This window comes from Bos indicus, chromosome 9, assembly GCF_029378745.1.
Source record: "Bos indicus isolate NIAB-ARS_2022 breed Sahiwal x Tharparkar chromosome 9, NIAB-ARS_B.indTharparkar_mat_pri_1.0, whole genome shotgun sequence".
In the NCBI taxonomy this organism is placed as follows: domain Eukaryota; kingdom Metazoa; phylum Chordata; class Mammalia; order Artiodactyla; family Bovidae; genus Bos; species Bos indicus.
The window spans coordinates 73,955,970-73,976,971 of NC_091768.1; positions in this window are offsets into that span (position 1 = coordinate 73,955,970).

Sequence of the window (21,002 nt, forward strand, 5' to 3'; positions counted from 1 at the left end):
CCTCCTCTTCTCTCCCACTACTTCATCTCTTAGGACCAAAGCTCTCATTCCCCTGCTGCTGGAGATCCTGAAGATTAACCCCTTCCCTCAACACCAGCAACTGCCCTTTACCAGGACTAAGCAGCAGCTGAAGAGTTGCCTTTTCCAAGGTCAGGCTCCTGGCCTGTGGGTAATTTTATCTCCCATGGCTGTAGTTGTAGGGCTCCAAAGGCCCAACTCCCTCGACCCAATTTGAGAGCACACTGCAGGGCCGTCTAGCTCCAGAGCTCGCTGTGCCGGTCTGTGTTGAAACTGCTTCATATCCCATCTTCTCCCTCTGTCTAGTCCTGCTTCCTTCCCTCCCAGCAACGTCAATTCTGAGAGCACACCATAAGAAACTTCCTAAATGGAAGTTTCCATTTCAGAGGCTCTTTCCAGGGAAACTAATCTGGAACATCTACTGTCTGCTGGACACTTTACATCTATTTCTTCCAAAAAGTTTTGCCATAAGATTGTAAGGTAATCACTGACATGTCTGTTTTTCAAAAGATGAAAATTGTATTCAAAATATGTATGTATTTTGTGCAAAGACACTCTATTAGTAAGTGTCACAGCCAAATTTGAAAGCAGTGTGTTTGGGTATAAAGACTGTGCTTTTTGCATTGAGCCAAACAGCTCTCTGTAGGCAGCCTTGTGTTTTTATTATTTTTGTACTTTTCTTGTTCTCTCTGGTAAATGGTGAATTCTTTGACTGCAGGAATTTTGTCTTATTTATCTTTGAATCCCCTGCAGAGTATTTCATGGTGCCTTGCACATAATAAGTGCTCCATGTTTGTGGAATTGAACTAGTCAAGGTTTAAAATGTAGTAGTTCTACTTCTGTGCCACACGAAATGGATTTCCTAGCAGGAAAGGAAATCATAATGGTAAGATGTAGCAACTGTGAGTCAGTGTATGTTTCATAAAATAATTTCCTATAAAAAAGTGATACTAAATTTCTTCCCCTCCTTCCTCAATATTAAGCAATATTAGTTTCCTGAACTTTGCCTTTAATTACTAACATAAGCAAATCAGTGACATGTAATAAAGTTATATTGAACTTTGATGGCAAATATCATAGCGAATACCTTATATGTTTAACTCAGGCTTCTGTGAAATCTAAGTTACTTGAGAAAAGAATCTACTGAATAGAAAATGTAATAAGACGATGAGCTTGTTTCTAACACAAAAATTGAAAGTAAATGTGGCTGAATAATAAAGAATCCACCTATCAATGGAGAAGACGTGGGTTCAATCCCTGGGTCAGGAAGGTGCTCTAGAGGAGGGGATGACAACCCACTCCAGTATTGTTGCCTGGGAAATCCCACAGACAGAGGAGCCTGGTGGCTACCATCCATGGGGTCACAAGAGTTGGAAAGACTTAGTGACTAAACAACAACAGCAACATATTAACAGAATTGAAGATTTTGTGGCAGCAGACAGAAATGCCTGAATGAGGTTTCCAGCATCCTCTAGAGTTTGCAATTGCAAGTTGAACTTTTCTTAAAAAGAAAACCTGCCAGATTTATCATTTTAAAAATACAAAAAATTAAGATATCAGTGATGGGTTGTGTTTTTAGGATAAATAGCACTAATCCAGCTTTTTGTTTAGAGAAGGGAAGTTTAAAAGTAAACTACAAAAGACATGCAGTGGAGAAAATTTTCCTATGTGAACAAGTTTTATTATTCTTATACTCCCAGAGAATCAGTGTGAAAAGTTATTTCTAACACTGATTAAGGGTCAATAAAGTTAAAAATTGTTTATGCTCTAAAGCTTCAGCAAAGGACATAATGGTGCATATGTCCATATAGTGCATTACTGGTAACTCATCCAAAATACATTATAAAAGCGATCAGTACAATAGCCTGGATGTCCTTCAGGTAGGTGAGGGTACAGCGACGAAAAAGGGGTGATTTCAGGTGCCACCACCCCATAAGTGGGTCCAAACACTGTGAATTCTGAAATACCACAGTTAAGAATTCATTCACTTTGATTGATTAATATTTTCTATTAAAATACACATATGCCTAAGAAAACACTCATGAATTCTTTAAAATAAATATGTCTTTAATTGGAGTAAAGCGCAGGAATAGAGACCTGAAAGCATAAAATACAGCTTTGAAAATTGAATAAAATAGACCATAGTTGTAATTGTATATAGTGTTTGTTGCTGTCGTTGGCTGCACCATGTGGCATGCAGGATCTTAGTTCCCTGACCAGGGATCAAACCTGTGCCTCCTGCATTGGGAACATGGAGTCCTAACCACTGGACTGACAGGAAAGTCCCTTATATATAGTTTTGATCACTGTTGACCTTAAGCCTGAAGCCTAAAATCAATCTGGTGATGGTGCTTTAGACACTATGTCGGGTCCGACTCTTGCAACCCGGTGGACCATAGCCCATCAGGCTCCTCTGTCCATGGGATTTTCCAGGCAAGAAGACTGGAGTGGGTTGCCATTTGCTTCTCCAGGGGATCTTCCCAACCCAGGGATCGAACCCAGGTCATGTGCACTGCACATGGTCTCCTGTATTGCAGGCAGATTCTTTACTGAAAGAGCCATCAGTTCAGTTAAGTTCAATTTAGTCAATCAGTCATGTCTGATTCTTTGCAACCCCATGGACCGCAGCACGCCGGGCTTCCCTGTCCATCACCAACTCCTGGAGTTTACCCAAACTCATGTCCATTGAGTCTGTGATGCCATCCAACCATCTCATCCTCTGTTGTTGCTTTCTCCTCCCATTTTCAATCTTTCCCAGCATCAGGGTCTTTTCAAACGAGTCGGTTCTTCCCATCAGGTGGCCAAAGTATTGGAGTTTCAGTTTCAACATCAGCCCTTCCAGTGAACAGCCAGGACTGATCTCCTTTAGGATGGACTGGTTGGATCTCCTTGCAGTCTAAGGGACTCTCAAGAGTCTTCTCCAATACCTTCAAAAGCATCTTCAAAAAAGTCTTCTTCAAAAGCATCAATTTTTTAGCGCTTAGCTTTCTTTACAGTCCAACTCTCATATTTGTACATGACTACTGTAAAAACCATAGCCTTGACTAGATGGACCTGTGTTGGTAAAGTAATGTCTCTGCCTTTTAATAATGCTGTCTAGATTGGTCATAACTTTCCTTCCAAGGAGTAAGCGTCTTTTAATTTCATGGCTGCTGTCACCATCTTCAGTGATTTTGGAGCCCAGAAAAATAAAGTCTGACACTGTTTCCACTGTTTCCCCATCTATTTCCCATGAAGTGATGGGACCAAATGCCATGATCTTTGTTTTCTGAGCTTTATGCCAACTTTTTCACTTTCATCAAGAGGCTCTTTAGTTCTTCACTTTCTGCCATAAGGGTGGTGTCATCTGCATATCTGAGGTTATTGATACTTCTCCCAGCAATCTTGATCCCAGCTTCTGCTTCATCCACCCAGCATTTCTCAAGATGCACTCTGCATATAAATTAAATAAGCAGGGTGACAATATACAGCCTTGACGTACTCCTTTTCCTATTTAGAACCAGTCTGTTGTTCCATGTCCAGTTCTAACTGTTGCTCTGTGACCTGCATACAGACTTCTCAAGAGGCAGGTCAGGTGGTCTGGTATTCCCATCTCTTTCAGAATTTTCCACAGTTTATTGTGATCCACACAGTCAAAGGCTTTGGCATAGTCAATAAAGCAGAAGTAGATGTTTTTCTGGAACTCTCTTGCTTTTTTGATGATCCAGTGAATATTGGCAATTTGATCTCTGGTTCCTCTGACTTTTCTAAAACCAGCTTGAACATCTGGAAGTTCATGTTTCATGTATTGCTGAAGCCTGGCTTGGAGAATTTTGAGCATTACTTTGCTAGCCTGTGAGATGAGTGCAATTGTGTGGTAGTTTGAGCATTATTTGGCATTGCCTTTCTTTGGGATTGGAATGAAAACTGACCTTTTCCAGTCCAGTGGCCATGGCTGAGTTTTCCAAATTTGCTGGCATATTGAGTGCAGCACTTTCACAGCATCGTCTTTCAGGATTTGAAATAGTGCAACTGGAATTCCAGGGTAGGCTTCAAATAACTTGTACTCATCTATCTCATTATATACATCCTTTTTATATTTAGCCTTATTCTAGATGTTCTCTAAAAGTTTTCCTGCAAAATATAAGCAACCATCTCTAAGTCTGGAAGATCAGTTGTGTGATAATATTTTCCCCTGGACACTAATTCTTCCTTTTGAAGAAGTATTATGATCTTTGAGAAACAAAACAAAACAAAACAAAACACCATACCCTCTTCTCTTGTCCTTTATTATAAAAAACCAATAACAGGGACCTCACCTACTTTCAAAGGATCACTATTGGATTGCCTCCATTCTGTTCATAGCCTTACCCTATCTTGTTTCCTTTCAGTTCTAAAATGAGATTGATGTCTTCTAGAAAAAGCTTAGAAATTTTGAAATTTCTATCGTATTGCATCAGTTGAAACATCTCAAATTCATGAACTAACAAGTCTCTTCTTTTAAAATTGGAAATATCATTCAAATACAATTTTATAATCATTTTAAGTTTGTATAAATTATTTTAAGCAATCAATTGCTCTGAATTCCTACCTGAGATCACCCACTGAAAGAATAAGAATAAGATTTAAAAAATTTTAATTTGAGAGAAAGAACAGGGAAGATAGGGTGGTAAAAAGATGTTAGTATGTGAAGTTTTTGTTGTTTTTTAGTCACTAAGTCATGTTCTACTCTTTTGTGACCCCATGGACTGTAGCCCCGCAGGCTCCTCTGTCCATGGGATTTCCCAGGCAAGAAACTGGAGTGGATTGCCCTTTCCTTCTCCAGGGGATCTTCCCGGGCCAGGGATCAAAACCATGTCTCCTGCATTGGCAGGTGGATTTTTTTTTAACCACTAAGCCACCTGGGGAGCCCGTGAAGTTATGAGGGTAGCATGATACTGGGACTGGAGTATAGAAAAAGGCATGAGGTTAGTGCCAGACCAACTTATTGTTTCAAAATTTTGTCTTAAATGGGTTTTGATTAAGATGAGAGAGATTTCAACTTTTATCTCTTCTTGCTCATTGCTTTCTACTATATCTCCACTCCCTTTTATCCTCACCTGAATCAAGCACGGACCTCCCTGGTGGCTTAGATGGTAAAGAATCTGTCTGCAATGCAAGAGACCCAGGTTCAGTCTCTGGATGGGGAAGATCCTCTGGAGAAGGGAATGGCTACCCACTCCAGTGTTCTTGCCTGGAGAATTCCGTGGACAGAGAAGCCTGGCGGGCTACCAGTTCATGGGGTCGCAAAGAGTTGGACACTACTGAATGACTAATACTGAGTGAGTTGGAGATACTTTAAGCCTACTTTTGGTAGAAATAAATTTAAATTACTTTATGGGTTCCCTGGTTTTTGCAGGCTTTGTGGCACTTACGATGCCCATTTTTTTAAAAAAGATGTCTTTACAGATCTGAATGAAAAATGCATAGGAAGCATTTTATAGCCAATTGATCTCTCAACCAGGCAGACAGTCACAGACACCATTTTAAGGAGGAGAAAACCGGTACAAATAAAGATGATTTAAGCAACTGTACTGAGCAAGTAGAAAAGAAGGGGTGAGCTCATTGACTTGACAGAGCATCCCCATGTGGCAGGGTGGGCCAACTGAAGAGGGAAATGTGGGCTGGTAAATATTTAGTAATTATTTAGTGTGTGAAAACTTTAGCCATGGAAATATTTTCTCAGTTTAAAATTATAAATGTATTTTATTGGCATTCCAATGATGTGTATGCATTTGGGGATAAAAAGTACAAAATGTACATTCAGCAAATAAAATGAAACAATAAAGACATTGCTCAACACACTCAGAAAAGCTACTTGGCCACATTCTGTGAACTTTCAAATATGTATTTTCACTGAGGCTTTGGTTCCTTCCTATACCTTTTTCCCTTGTCGATTATACACACCCCTTCCTGGATCCCAGAGAACTCCCTTCTCTTTCCCTTTTATTAGAGTGCTGTTTTGCCTAAGATAATTGTGTACTTTATTTATTCATCCCTGCACCTTTCTAGGGAGGATGATGTATGAGAATGGTTTATTATTCCTGCGCAAGCCACTGGCTTCATTAGAAGGACCCCAGGTAAAAGCAGTAGGAGTCTGCCCTTCCCAGCATGACTGCTGTCAAAGTTATGTTTTTAGGCAAAGCTTATGGTTGGTACAGAGAGGTTCATAATCTTAAGCATGACATTATGGAGCATATGGAAGCTGAAACTTCCGAAGGAAACATTCCATTCCAATTTTTGGCAAAGAAAATAAGACCGAAAGAAGAGAGAGAATTAGATCATGACACATGTTACTTGGCAAAAGAGAAAGTTGAAGAAAATGGGATGAAAAAAGGCCTGGGAGACAAATACCAGCATCCCTTTTGTACCTACAACTCTTTCTTTTAGCTGGCTTTTAAACTAATTTTTTTAAATTATTATTCTTAGTGTCTTTATGTTCTTTAATGTTTCATACTTAATGAAACACATGTTGAAAGCCGTTTAGTTATTTATTTTTCTAGGAAGCTCCTCCTCCAGTTTCAGAGCTCTCTATGATATTCTTGTGGTTATTCAATCTGCTTTGATTTTTCAGAATTTGACTAGATTCCTGAAGGCAATATATTGTCTTATTTCCATTTTTCAGCTGTGTTCAATTTTTGGATTATTTAGAAGGGGCGATATTCTGTTTCCTTTTTGGTGCTTTCAAAGTGTATATAACAAATACATTTAAAACACAAAAGCTAATATTGTAACACATTGACTAAGTAAGTCTGGCAGCAAGAAGGAAAACATAAAGAACCTGGCACTCCAAGCAGTAATTTTTGAATGAAGTTACATTTTCAAGAGGGTGAAATTATAGCCCATCTATAGGACCAAGAGCAAAGAGAGCTGTGTTCCAATATTTCAGGGGAGATGAGGAACAGGAATTTAAGTGAGCGTTTTTGTTTTCTCTTTATTTTAGAATAAAGTAATTTGTACATGCATTGAATACTTTCCTTTGGAACACATATTTTACATATTAGTATGTGAAGTATATATGATGTTGATAAAGATTAGTCTATTAACATTTAATGAATAGAGCTTTCATAGAATTACAGAATGAAATACTATTGCCAATAAAAATATAGAATTCACTAAAGTCAGAAAAAGTATATAAATAGTCTCGATATTCAGGAAATTCTATGTAAAATAAATGAAAAATAGAACTGCATGCTATGAAGAAATTTTGTAATTAAAACCTTAAATAAGGAAGATTATCTTGATAATCTTGGGTTAAAAATTGTATTTTGATAAAATATTTGGCTTTTTTGTGTGATGAAAGTGTCTGGTGTCATCTAATGAGGGCATGTGTGCTAGCCTGAAAAATACATTCTTCTCTTGTTAGACTCTCCTGGTACTGTTGTTACTTTGATCTTCATTTATCTTTTTAACATGATTTTTTTAACATTTATGTAGATACAGTGTTAATTTGTTATTATGGTGTAATATTTTAAGGACAAGTATATTTTTATAGGAATAAAATCAGTGTATATGGCAAATGCATAAAACTATGAAAGAGAATATCAGTAGTTCACCAAAATATATCTCCTCTTCTTCATGAGCGTGGAGTTATACTACGTTTCCCAGCTTCCTTTGCAGTTGGGTACAGCCATGTGACTGACAAAGATGCCATCTCTATGCCAGTTCAGTTCAGTTGCTCAGTTGTGTCTGACTCTTTGCGACCCCATGAACTGCAGCACGTCAGGCCTCCCTGTCCATCACCAACTCCGGGAGTCCACCCAAACCCATGTCTGTTGAGTCAGTGATGCCATCCAACCATCTCATCCTCTGTCGTCCCCTTCTCCTCCTGCCCTCAATCTTTCTCAGCATCAGGGTCTTTTCAACTGAGTCAGCTCTCCGCATCAGGTGGCCAAAGTACTGGAGTTTCAGCTTCAGCATCAATCCTTCCAATGAACACCCAGGACTGATCTCCTTTAGGATGGATTTGTTGGAACTCCTTGCAGTCCAAGGGACTCTCAAGAGTCTTCTCCAACACCACAGTTCAGAAGCATCAATTCTTCGGTGCTCAGCTTTCTTTATAGTCCAACTCTCACATCCATACATGACTACTGGAAAAACTATAGCCTTGACTAGATGGACCTTTATTGACAAAGTAATGTCTCTGCTTAATATCTATGCCAGTATTGAATGTAAAAAGCATCTCTTTTGGAAAGATAGAGACAGCTAATTGATATACACTGAGTTATGAATATAATTGTCTTTAAAGGATTCTCAGAACTCCTTCTTGATCTATTACATTTTTTTCCCATCTATTCCTTCATAGTATCAACTGAGAACAATAACACTTCCCTTGACTATATGATAATATTAGTTATATGAACCATTTACCTTATAGATGTTCCAATTCTGTGTAACCAGTAATGATTTTCTATACATCAGTAAGCTTGTGTTGGTTGGCTTCCCTGCCCCAGAAGGGGAGGCTGGATTAAGTTGACCTGTGTAACAAGGGTCTTCTTGGCCAAAAACAGAGGCAAAATTGCCTCTGTCCTGGGGCTGTGGATATTTGGATCAAAGGGAGAAGAGGATTCAAATTGAATCCCAGAAAGGGGGCTGAAGGAAGCCAAGGAAGAATGCTCAAATGTTCCTTACATTTGCAAAGGCTTGGAGTTGGTGAGCCACATGAAAGGAGCACCCACAGGAGAGGACTGAAAGAAAGGAGAAGGCATATGTCTACAGAAGTGCCACTTGGCTAGATGAGATCCAAGCAAAGGCCAGTTATTTGAGGAGGATAGTTTCAAACTCAGTAAGCTTTCTGTGATTCCAAGTTTACATGCACCTCAGATATACGCAATATTCACAATTCATTGCTCATCCATATTAAAATATTACAGGGAATGTGAGTGGAGAATACCAGAAAAGGTAATTAAAGAAATGTTTCAGCTACTCTGATGGGCAATTTGAAAGCAGGAGGAAAAAGTATGCACGACTAATCAGCATTTTCAAAAGTGTTTCACTTAGTCTGCCAATGGAAAGATCAGGACTTCAGAGGAAATACAGGATGGTGTTTGATAGGTCAAAGTAGAAATAGTTTCTTAAATGTTACTTTTAAGCAGACAAATTTTTAACCTTATATTGTCATACACATAAATTTGGCCTCAAGAAGCCAGCAACCTTGAAGATTGGAAGAAATCTTGACTAGTGCTATAGATTCTGTCATCACCTGCATGCAGATCTTAGCACGGAATCTTAAGGCAGAGTGCCCAGCAGGGAATTTCTGGGACATGTGTCCATTGGTGCTGCAGTGACATGTTCTATTATGTGACATCACTGGCAGGCACAAGCACAGAGAATGGAGTATTGCAGAGCCACCGTTATATGTTGCGAATATTCTCTTTATTCAGCCGATCAATCCGCAGATAGATCCAAACATACAGATGGGGACTAGAATCACACTGGTTTGCCCAGCAAAGCGTTTTAAAGAGGAAAAAAAAAAAAAACTTTAGGTTTTGAGATTGGATCGCAGATGACAAGAAAAAGAAAACTGTGGGAAGAGACAAATAGAAATAATTACCTCAGTCTTTTAACAAAAGAATCATCTTTAGGTGCAACTAATGTATAAAGTAATTTGGAGTGTAGGTAGAAATTCAGCATTGTAGATAGAAATTATCATATGAGTTCAAGTAAAAAGAGAAATGCTATACTTCATTTTATTATACAACCAAGGGTCATTGTACATTTACAAGACAAAGCAATTTTATACTCTACATGATATTTTTTAAGACCTTGAATTTGGCCTGACTCTGTGTACATATTCTACAGTTCTATCTTTGAATGGAAGTAACTTCCTACATGGGATGTTTAACTTAACTATGAGCAGATTTGTTATGTCTCAGGATCTTTTCCACTCAGTTTTTCTTTGATTCATGTGTCAAGGGTTCTGTGGACTCAGAAGCCTAAACTCAGTTCAACTGTGTCAAGGGAAATCTTGCCACTAATAACACAGTAAACGCAGGATACTTAGAAGGATTCTGACTGAGAATGTTTCTCCCTCAAGGAAGGACAGAGTCTGTGTCACTTTGATGGCAACTGTTTGTGAAAAGGAAACACTTTTATAGCATTAACCTTTTTTAAAAAACATGAAAGTGCGTAACTTCCCACACATTATAGATTTATAGGACCTGGGAATATATAGTAATAAGCCAGCTAATCCCAAAATAGCCCTAATTTTGTGTCAAATAATGCTACCCATTTCCTACCTGCCTTCTGCAGGTTTTTAAGATTTGTCTTTGAATTTTCTGGAAACTCAAAATGAAAAGAAACATGTCTTTATTTTTCAGACATATCCTTATTTTTGTTGCCCTGGAATATTAAAACTCGATAAGGAAAAGGTACCTGCCTGTCATCTTAACTATGCATTTGAATATCACACCAATGAATATATCACACTCAAAGATTATGTATATAACATACATTATGTATTATACATAATGTATTTTATCTGCTTTGTTGTTGTTTAATCACTAAGTCTTGTCCAACTCTTGTTGTGACCCCATGGACTGTAGCCCCGCAGGCTCCTCTGCTCATGGGATTCTCCAGGCAAGAATACTGGAGTGGGTTGCCATGCCTTCCTCCAGGGATCTTCCCAACCCAGAGATTGAACCCGCATCTCCTGTGTCTCCTGCACTGCAGGCGGATTCTTTACCCACTGAGCAAGCCCTTGCACAAAATAGTTTCACACGTATTATTGTGTCAAATCAATATACTGGAATGGGATTTTTTTGCACTTATTTTGGATACCAAAGCTTAAGTTAAATTGTTCATGGTCAATGAATAGTAAAGGTTGGAGCCAAACCACAGACAGCTTTTCTGACTCCAAAAGGTAGGAATCCAATTTGCAGTACAAACATACAAACAAAAACTTAATGCTAACCATAAGCACGCTATTTAAGATTCTTCTATGGAGTGGTGGACATTTTGGCCAAGTTGGAAAAAAATGACTATGCAGGGGATGACTGGAGAGAGTAGCATGGAAGCATATACACTACCATGTGTAAAATAGATAGCCAGTGGAAATTTGCTGTATGACTGAGGAAACCCAAACGGGCTCTGTAACAACCTCGAGGGGTGGGAAAGGTAGGAGGTGGGAAGGAGGTTCAAGAGGGAGGGAACATATGTATACCTGTGGCAAATTAATACTGATGTATGGCAGAAACTAATGTAATAGTATAAAAAATTATCTTTCATTAAAAATAAATCTTTTATAAGCATTAGTGTTTAAAGTACATTAGTGTACAAAAAGGATTTTCATGACCCAGATAATCACGATGGTGTGATCACTGACCTAGAGCAAGACATCTTGGAATGTGAAGTCAAATGAGCCTTAGGAAGCATCACTATGAACAAAGCTAGTGGAGGTGATGGAATTCCAGTTGAGCTATTTCAAATCCTGAAAGTTGATGCTGTGAAAGTGCTGCACTCAATATGCCAGCAAATTTTGAAGACTCAGCAGTGGCCACAGGACTGGAAAACGTCAGTTTTCATTCCAATCCCAAAGAAAGGCAATGCCAAAGAATGCTCAAACTACCGCACAATTTCACTCATCTCACATGCTAGTAAAGTAATGCTCAAAATTCTCCGAGCCAGGCTTCAGCAATACATGAACTGTGAACTTCCAGATGTTCAAGCTGGTTTTAGAAAAGGCAGAGGAACCAAAGATCAATTTGCCAATATCCACTGGATCATCGAGAAAGCAAGAGAGTTCCAAAAAAAAAAAAAAACACATCTATTTCTGCTTTATTGACTATGCCAAAGTCTTTGATTGTGTGCATCACAATAAACTATGGAAAATTCAGAAAGAAATGAGAATACCAGACCACCTGACCTGCCTCTCGAGAAACCTTTATGCAGGTCAGGAAGCAACAGTTGGAACTGGACATGGAACAACAGACTGGTTCCAGATAGGAAAAGCACTATGTCAAGGCTGTATATCGTCACCCTGCTTATTTAACTTATGTGCAGAATACATCGTGAGAAATGCTGGGCTGGAAGAAGCACAAGCTGGGATCAAGATTGCAGGAGAAACATCAATAACCTCAGATATGCAGATGACACCACCCTTATGGCTGAAAGTGAAGAAGAACCAAAGAGCCTCTTGATAAAAGTGAAAGAGGAGAGTTAAAAAGTTGGCTTAAAGCTCAACATTCAGAAAACTAAGATCATGGCACCTGGTCCCATTACCTCAAGGCAAATAGATGGGGAAACAGTGGCTGACTTTCTTTTTCTGGGCTCCAAAATCACTGCAGATGGTGACTGCAGCCATGAAATTAAAAGACACTTACTCCTTGGATGAAAACTTATGACCAACCTAGACAGTATATTGAAAAACACAAACATTACTTGGCCAACAAAGGTCTGTCTAATCAAGGCTATGGTTTTTCCAGTGGTCATATATGGATCAGAGAGTTGGACTACGCAGAAAGCTGAGCACCGAAGAATTGATGCTTTTGAACTGTGGTGTTGGAGAAGACTCTTGAGAGTCCCTTGGACAGCAAGGAGATCCAACCAGTCCATCCTAAAGGAAATGAGTCCTTGGTGTTCATTGGAAGGACTGATGCTAAAGCTGAAACTCCAATACTTTGGCCACCTGATGCAAAGAGCTGACTCATTGGGAAAGACCCTGATGCTGGCAGGGATTGGGGGCAGGAGGAGAAGGGGACAACAGAGGATGAGATGGTTGGATGGCATAACCAATTCAATGGACATGGGTTTTGGTGGACTCTGGAAGTTGGGGATGGACAGGGAGGCCTGGCGTCCTGCGATTTACAGAGTCACAAAGAGTCGGACATGACTGAGCGACTGAATTGAACTGAATTTTTAAAGAATAAATCTTAAAATTGTTTCTTCTGTAGAAAAGTAAAGCTTAAATAAAAATAAAAATTTAAAAATGAGTATGCAGAAATTTTAGTTGGTTATGAGAAAAATGAAAGATATTTTTAAAAGGTGGAATTCTATAGTTAAAAAAGCTGAAATGAAAAATTCTCTGAATGGGCTACATACAAGGCATATTTCATCATTTTTGGAAAACCAGTAATATAGAAACTATCTTTTGAAACAAAGGAAAAATAAACATATTACATACAGGAGAACAAAAATAGGACTTATCATTGAACTGAATTATAAGCTAGAAGGCTATGGGATGTTAACTTTAATGCAATAAAATAAAAAAGAAACCTGCCAGCCTAGATGTCTATAACCAGTGAATATGTCCTTATTAAGATAGCAAACGCTGGGCTACAAGAAGCACAAGCTGGAATCAAGATTGCAGGGAGAAATATAAGTAACCTCAGATATGCAGATGACACCACCCTTATGGCAGAAAGTGAAGAGGAACTAAAAAGCCTCTTGATGAAAGTGAAAGAAGAGAGTGAAAAAGTTGACTTAAAGCTCAACATTCAGAAAACTAAGATCATGGCATCTGGTCCCATCACTTCATGGGAAATAGATGAGGAAACAGTGGAAACAGTGTCAGACTTTATTTTTGGGGGCTCCAAAATCACTGCAGATGGTGATTTCAGCCATGAAATTAAAAGACACTTACTCCTTGGAAGGAAAGTAATGACCAACCTAAATAGCACATTCAAAAGCAGACATTACTTTGTCAACAAAGGTCCGTCTAGTCAAGGCTATGGTTTTTCCAGTAGTCATGTATGGATGTGAAAGTTCGACTATGCAGAAAGCTGAGCACCGAAGAATTGATGCTTTTGAACTGTAGTGTTGGAGAAGACTCTTGAGAGTCCCTTGGACTGCAAGGACATCCAACAAATCAATTGTAAAGGACATCAGCCCTGGGTGTTCTTTGGAAGGACTGATGCTAAAGCTGAAACTTCAATACTTTGGCCACCTCATGCGAAGAGTTGACTCATTGGAACAGACTCTGATGCTGGGAGGGATTGGGGGCAGGAGGAGAAGGGGGCAACAGAGGATGAGATGGCTGGATGGCATCACTGACTCGATGGACATGAGTTTGGGTGAACTCTGGGTGTTGGTGATGGACAGGGAGGCCTGGCGTGCTGCAATTCATGGGGTCGCAGAGTCGGACACGACTGAGCGACTGAACTGAACTGAACTGAACTGAAAGGCATTTTAACACAAACAAACGCAGAGAGAATTTGCCACTTTTCTTGAACCTGAAAAAATGATACCAAATGGAGATTTGAATTTACAGAAAGAAGTTTCTTCTTTATCCACAAATATATGGGTAAATAGTAATTTTTCCTTTCTATGGTTTCTTTAAATTAAAATTGGTACATAAGAAATAATAATATTATATTGTAGATTAAAATGTATGAAAATAATACAAAGAGCAAGAGTAGAGAAACGAGCATAGTATTTTTTAATCACGTTGTCTCAAATATTGGTATAATATTTGATGGTCAATTGTGAAAAGGTGAAGGTTAAAAATTGTAATCTCTTGATTTCTGCTTTATTGACTGTGCCAAAGCCTTTGACTGTGTGGATCACAATAAACTGTGGGAAATTCTGAAAGAGATGGGAATACTAGATCACCTGACCTGCCTCTTGAAAAACCTGTATGCAGGTCAGGAAGCAACAGTTAGAACTGGACATGAACAACAGACTGGTTCCAAATAGGAAAAGGAGCATGTCAAGGCTGTACATTGTCACTCTGCTTATTTAACTTATATGCAGAGTACATCATGAGAAACGCTGGGCTGGAAGAAGGACAAGTTGGAATCAAGATTGCTGGGAGAAATATCAATAACCTCAGATATGCAGATGACACCACCCTTATGGCAGAAAGTGAAGAGGAACTAAAAAGCCTCTTGATGAAAGTGAAAGTGGATAGTGAAAAAGTTGGCTTAAAGCTCAACATTCAGAAAACAAAGATCATGGCATCTGGTCCCATCACTTCATGGGAAATAGATGAGGAAACAGTGGAAACAGTGTCAAACTTTATTTTTTTGGGTCCAAAATCACTGCAGATGGTGACTGCAGCCATGAAATTAAAAGACGCTTACTCCTTGGAAGGAACGTTATGACCAACCTAGATAGCATATTGAAAAGCAGAGGCATTACTTTGCCAACAAAAGTCCGTTTAGTCAAGGCTATGGTTTTTCCAGTGGTCATGTATGGATGCGAGAGTTGGACTGTGAAGAAAGCTGAGTGCCGAAGAATTGATGCTTTTGAACTGTGGTGTTGGAGAAGACTCTTGAGAGTCCCTTGGACTGCAAGGAGATCCAACCAGTCCATTCTGAAGGAGATCAGCCCTGGGATTTCTTTGGAAGGAATGATGCTAAAGCTGAAACTCCAATACTTTGGCCACTTCATGTGAAGAGTTGACTCGTTGGAAAAGACTCTGATGCTGGGAGGGATTAGGGGCAGGAGGAGAAGGGGATGACAGAGGATGAGATGGCTGGATGGCATCACCGACTTGATGGACATGAGTTTGAGTGAACTCCGGGAGATGGTGATGGACAGGGAGGCATGGCATGCTGGGATTCATGGGGTCGCAAAGAGTCCGACATGACTGAGCGACTGAACTGAACTGAACTGAAGCTATTATTCTATATCAGTATTACCCACTTATTATTTGAATCAGAAACTGCCAAACATGAAGAATCCCATGTCTATCTGAGGTAGTCCCTTCAATTTCCTCTTGCCCCAGTACTCCTTCATCAAAATACCAATTAATAAATATCTTTCAAACCTTCATATTTGTTATAAATAAGTCACAAATTTCCTCAAATGTCTCATATAATGAAAATTACATATATGTGTGGAATGAAGAAATTGTAGTTACAAGTGCTCAACTTTCAGTGAACTAAGCGTTTTTTTGACTGCCTCAATACATAGAAGGATGAAAAGGAGATTAACTGAAATTTTACTACTCAAGAAAGTCTGATCACCATGATAGTATATAATAAGTATTACAATTCTTTGGCAGCTGAGTTTGAAATAAGGCAGATGTCAGGAATCAGTCAGATACAAAGAGGCTTCCTGCAGTTGGTGCGAAAGTAAATTTTTTAAAAACACACAAAGATCATTTGACTTGCACGTGATCTAAAATTAAAGTTGGTCATTATTGGCCGTGAAGAAATACCAAGAAACCTGTTTGTCTGCAAGTACTGCTTACTTCTGCCCCCTGGTTTTGATTACTTTTTATGAGCCATTCATTCCACTTCATTCCTATTGTCTGTATCAACAGTAAACATAGAAAGTAAAGAAGTAATTGAATTCATGTTTGACAACTGTAAAGTTTAATGGATCATTGAAATTTCTCCCTTCACTGCCAGACAAACAAGCTATTTGACTTGTGATCAAAGAAGAAAACTAATAATTAGAATTTTATTTTGTACCCTTTCACAGGTACGAAATAATAGGTACCAAAGAACCAGAGGTCAGTTAACTAAAATGCAATTATTTGTTTCTCAATTAACTATTCAGCTGTCTGTCTGATCTCTAAAATAAGTAGCTGAATTTAATCTTGAAGGACATTTTTACTTTAAAATCCTCTCACTACCTGAAATTATGATGTAGAGTAGAAGAAAACTAATATCAAAAGTAACTGGTCCTTACTGAGCATTTCAAAATATTTTCTAACATGCACATTTGATGAAAATTTACTTAGAGAATATATTAAATTACTTAAATTATATTCATATACTTTATACAGATATACAACATTTTTTAACATTTGACATGTGATCTGTGTATTGAAATCATTTTTATATTGAAGTAGATGTTAAATAAATTGATACTGATTATATTTTAGGAAAAAGCATATAGTTTAGTTATAGTAATTTCCATTAATACCATTGAATTATGTAAGACTGTAAAAAGTATAGGCATGTCACTTTTGTTTTTATTTCAGAACATATTTCTATACCAATGAGTAAATAATAATCTTATATTTCTTTATGGTAATCAGGAAAAATGTAGACTAGTCTTTTATTTATGCTGATTTAATTGTCATATTTACATATTTTCTGCCTTTTGATTGGCCCATACATCTGTTCTTAATGTTTCTGTGAAAATTATATGAAAACCACCAAGTCAAGGTTTTGATCAGTAGTTCAGAAGCAACCCAGATACAATATAAACACTAGAACATAATGCTTCCCATGGCTAGTGATGGGACAGGGCCAGTTTTCATGGATCCTGAAGAGCCAGAGAAGCCAAAAATTAGAAATACGTCAGCCTCCAAGTTTAAGATTATCTTAAATAGCTAAATGCTTCCAAATGTGCAAATTTCCCCAAAGCTACTTTGATTTTATTCTGTTCCTGTACTAGGAATTGAAGAAGGGAATGGCAGCCCATTCCAGTATTCTTGTTTGAAGAACCCCATGGACAGAGGAGCCTGGTAGGATACAGTCCATGGGGTTGCAAAGAGTCAGACATAACTGAGTATCTATCACTTTCACTTTCATATTAGGAATGAAAGTTTCCAAGTGTAGATGAACAATTTCTTATAAAAATTCTCAATCATTATCAGAAATATTAGGTCAAAAAATCCTCTTTAAAGATAACTCGGGGTAGTGATGTTTTTGCATGTGAGAAATGTGAGAATATAAAGATAGATCTCATGAATCATTCACTGAACACATAATGAACAGTGTTGGAAACTGAGAAAAGATACTTCCCCATATTTTGAATCTACACTGATTCAGATGGGGTGCGTGTGTGTGTGTGTGTGTGTGTTAGTCGCTCAGCCATGTTCAACTCTTTGCAACCCCATGAATATTAAGACTTAACAAGGAAAAGGTACGTGCCTCTCATCTTAACCATGCATTTGAACATCACCCCAATGAATATATCACACTCAAAGATTATGTATATAATAAACATTATATATAATGTATTTTATATATTTTGTTGTTTTTTAGTTGCTAAGTCTTGTCCAAATCTTTTTGTGACCACCAGGCTCCTCTGTCCATGGGATTCTCCAGACAAGAATACTGGAGTGGGTTGCCATTCCCTTCTCCAGGGCATTTCCCAACCCAGGGATCAAACCCTGCTCTTTCGCATTGCAGGCAGATTCTTTACCATCTGAGCCACCAAGGAAGCCTGATTCAGGTGGTAACAAGTAAGTTTAAAAACCATTGAATAAGAGAATTAAGTGAGATATACAACATAAATTATAGATAGTACAGTTTAATGTAGAATCAGGAATAAGCATTTATTTGTCTTTCTCAATGGCTCAAGTGCTTGTCCCAAACAGACATCAAAGTGCTGACTTGTAGCCTCTTTGTTCCTTTGTCTTCACATTACTAATATGTGGCAACTCAACTAGTCAGGTACAGTGAATTCAAATATCATTATTCTATGATCCTAAAATATGTAGTCTAAAAATATAATAATAAACCAGAAGTCATGTCCATGTCACTTTCAGTTATGAGATTCCTGGTCATTATCATTGTTTGATTTTGTTTTGTTTCAATATTGAGAACAAAACGTAAAGAATGTAAGCACCAATTTGACAGAAAATTTAGTATCTAATAGAAATGATATCACTTTCTAGTCATCTTCCTTCCATTCCTCAACCCCAATAAATGAGATCAAGTTAAGGAAAGATAAAAGGAAAAATGGATTCATTATTTTTCAGTTCTGATTCTCTATCCTTTCCTATTTAATATAAATAGTATTAAATACCTGGACATTTTTTTAAAAAAATACACAAAGAAGGATGTAGGTATATAAATTCGTTCCACCAATTTGGAGACCAGTTTGGTTCAATAACAATATCTCCAAAACATTACATTGAAAAAACCAGAGTTGCACGGAGATACACTTGATGCATGTGTGCTAAGTCGCTTCGGTCATGTTCAAATCTTTGTGACCCTATGAACCGTAGCCCACCAGGCATCTCTGTCCATGGGATTCTCCAGGCGAGAATACTGGAGTGGTTGCCATGCCCTCCTCTAGGGGATCTTCCAACCCAGGGATCCAACCCATGTCTTATGTCTCCTGCATTGGCGGGTAGGTTGTTTACCACTAGCACCATCCAGGAAACCCAATACACTTGGTATGATACTGTTTTAATGGCTGGGGGAGAGAAAAGAGAATTGTATTGAGAGAAAGACAGAAATATTCAATTATATTGATAATGTTTAACATTTTTATACCAGGTGGTAGATTTGGGGATGTTTATTACAGTAAGCATTTTATACATTTTGGCATTTCTGAAATAGTTCACAGAAACTTTAAAGAGAGCAAGGTTATTTAGCTTGAAGCTAGAAAAGTGATTTAGCTTTTATGTGATACATGAGAACTAGCTGTTTTATGCCTTCACAAACAGAATTAGAGATTTAGTTAGGCTCACTTTCCCAATTTTATATGTTCTTAAATATTACCATAGGTTGCAAAGAAAAGTTTCTGTTACTCTTTCTGAACATCTTAAGAATGAAGCTGGCTTCTTATCTTTCTCAAAAAGTTTGGATGGCCCAAGCTAACATGACTACATCACCTCCCTATGTCCTGTAGCTTTTCAGTTCTTAAATGTAAGATGATAATAGTTCAAGGTGAGAAAAGAGAAGAGGGAAGAAGGAACATTTGTGAATACAAATACCAGAGATCAAAGCCCATAAAGAAGGTCAAACAATAAACATCATTGGAAATAGTCTCTTTTTTCGCTTTTGTCCTTTATCATTAGAAATGCTTTCTAAGCAAACCAGATATATCTTCAGTGTGTTTTCATTTAGTGTTTTAAATTGAAGTTTTTATTTGTATAGGAAGTCTCCTAGGAAAGGACCTTAAAGATATCCCCAAATAATCAGCCAAATGATAGAGTCAATTGGAAATCTTTTGTTTTTCCATTTCTGTGTCTAGTTGAGATTGTTGCAAACTGCCCATATTCATTGTCTCTTTTACTGAGACAAGATTTAACCTGATCCTCCACCTGGAAATGGGATTTAGATTAGATCTCTACCACTCTAGTATTTCTGAATAAAGGATGGTATTTGCAGGCTCCGTTCTCTAAGTATAGAAAGAACAAACATTTCTTCAGTATTGTTTATCAGTTGTTAGTGTGTAAATTTATGTTTTGGTGTAACGTTCCTGAAATAGTGCTACTTCTGTTACAAATTTAGGGATCAGTCTGCATGTTTATATAGATGGGGTAAAATTTGGTTTCTTTCTTCCTAAATATTTGCTTCCTAGGGCTGCTCAGTTGTGTCCAACTCTTTGCGACCCCATGGACACCAGGCTCCTCCGTCCATGGGACTTTCTAGGCAAGAGTACTGGAGTGGGTTGCCATTTCCTTCTCCAGGGAATCTTCCCAAAGCATGGATCGAACCCAGGTCTCCCACATTGTAGACAGACACTTTACCATCTAAGCCACAAGGGAAGGGCTGCTAGAGAACCTGCCAGTTAGAGAAAGTAGGAATGTGATCCTAAGACTTTACATTGATTCCTCCTATGGACACACTTTCCAGAAAATCACCTTTGCCAGTTTTGACCAGGAAACAATTCAAGCTCCATGATTACCAGGAGTTTTGTCTGTTTTTGTTCACCACTCTGGGCCTGGTACCTAGAATATTGACAGCATGCAGTTTGTGTTCAAACATATTTGTTGGCTAAGTGAATGGATTACAATCTTGTTTTCATACATGAATTCTTCCTAAAGATTCCAGAATATTTCCTTACTTCTGTAAATGTTAGAATTTTGGTAGATCTTTTTTAAAATATATATTTCCAGTAGATATAAGCAAAAGTGCCTTTGACCTTTCAATAATAAATGTTTATAGAATGAATTTTTAACCTAAGTGTTAGGTGATAAAATCACTTTTCTAATGTTAATGGAATTTGAAGCTTTTCATATAATTTTGGTAATTTCTACTGTTGCTGCTGCTAGGTCACTTCAGTCGTGTCCAACCTGTGCAACCCCATACATGGCAGCCCACCAGGCTCCTCTGTCCACAGGACTCTCCAGGCAAGAATACTGGACTGGGTTGCCATTTCCTTCTCCAATG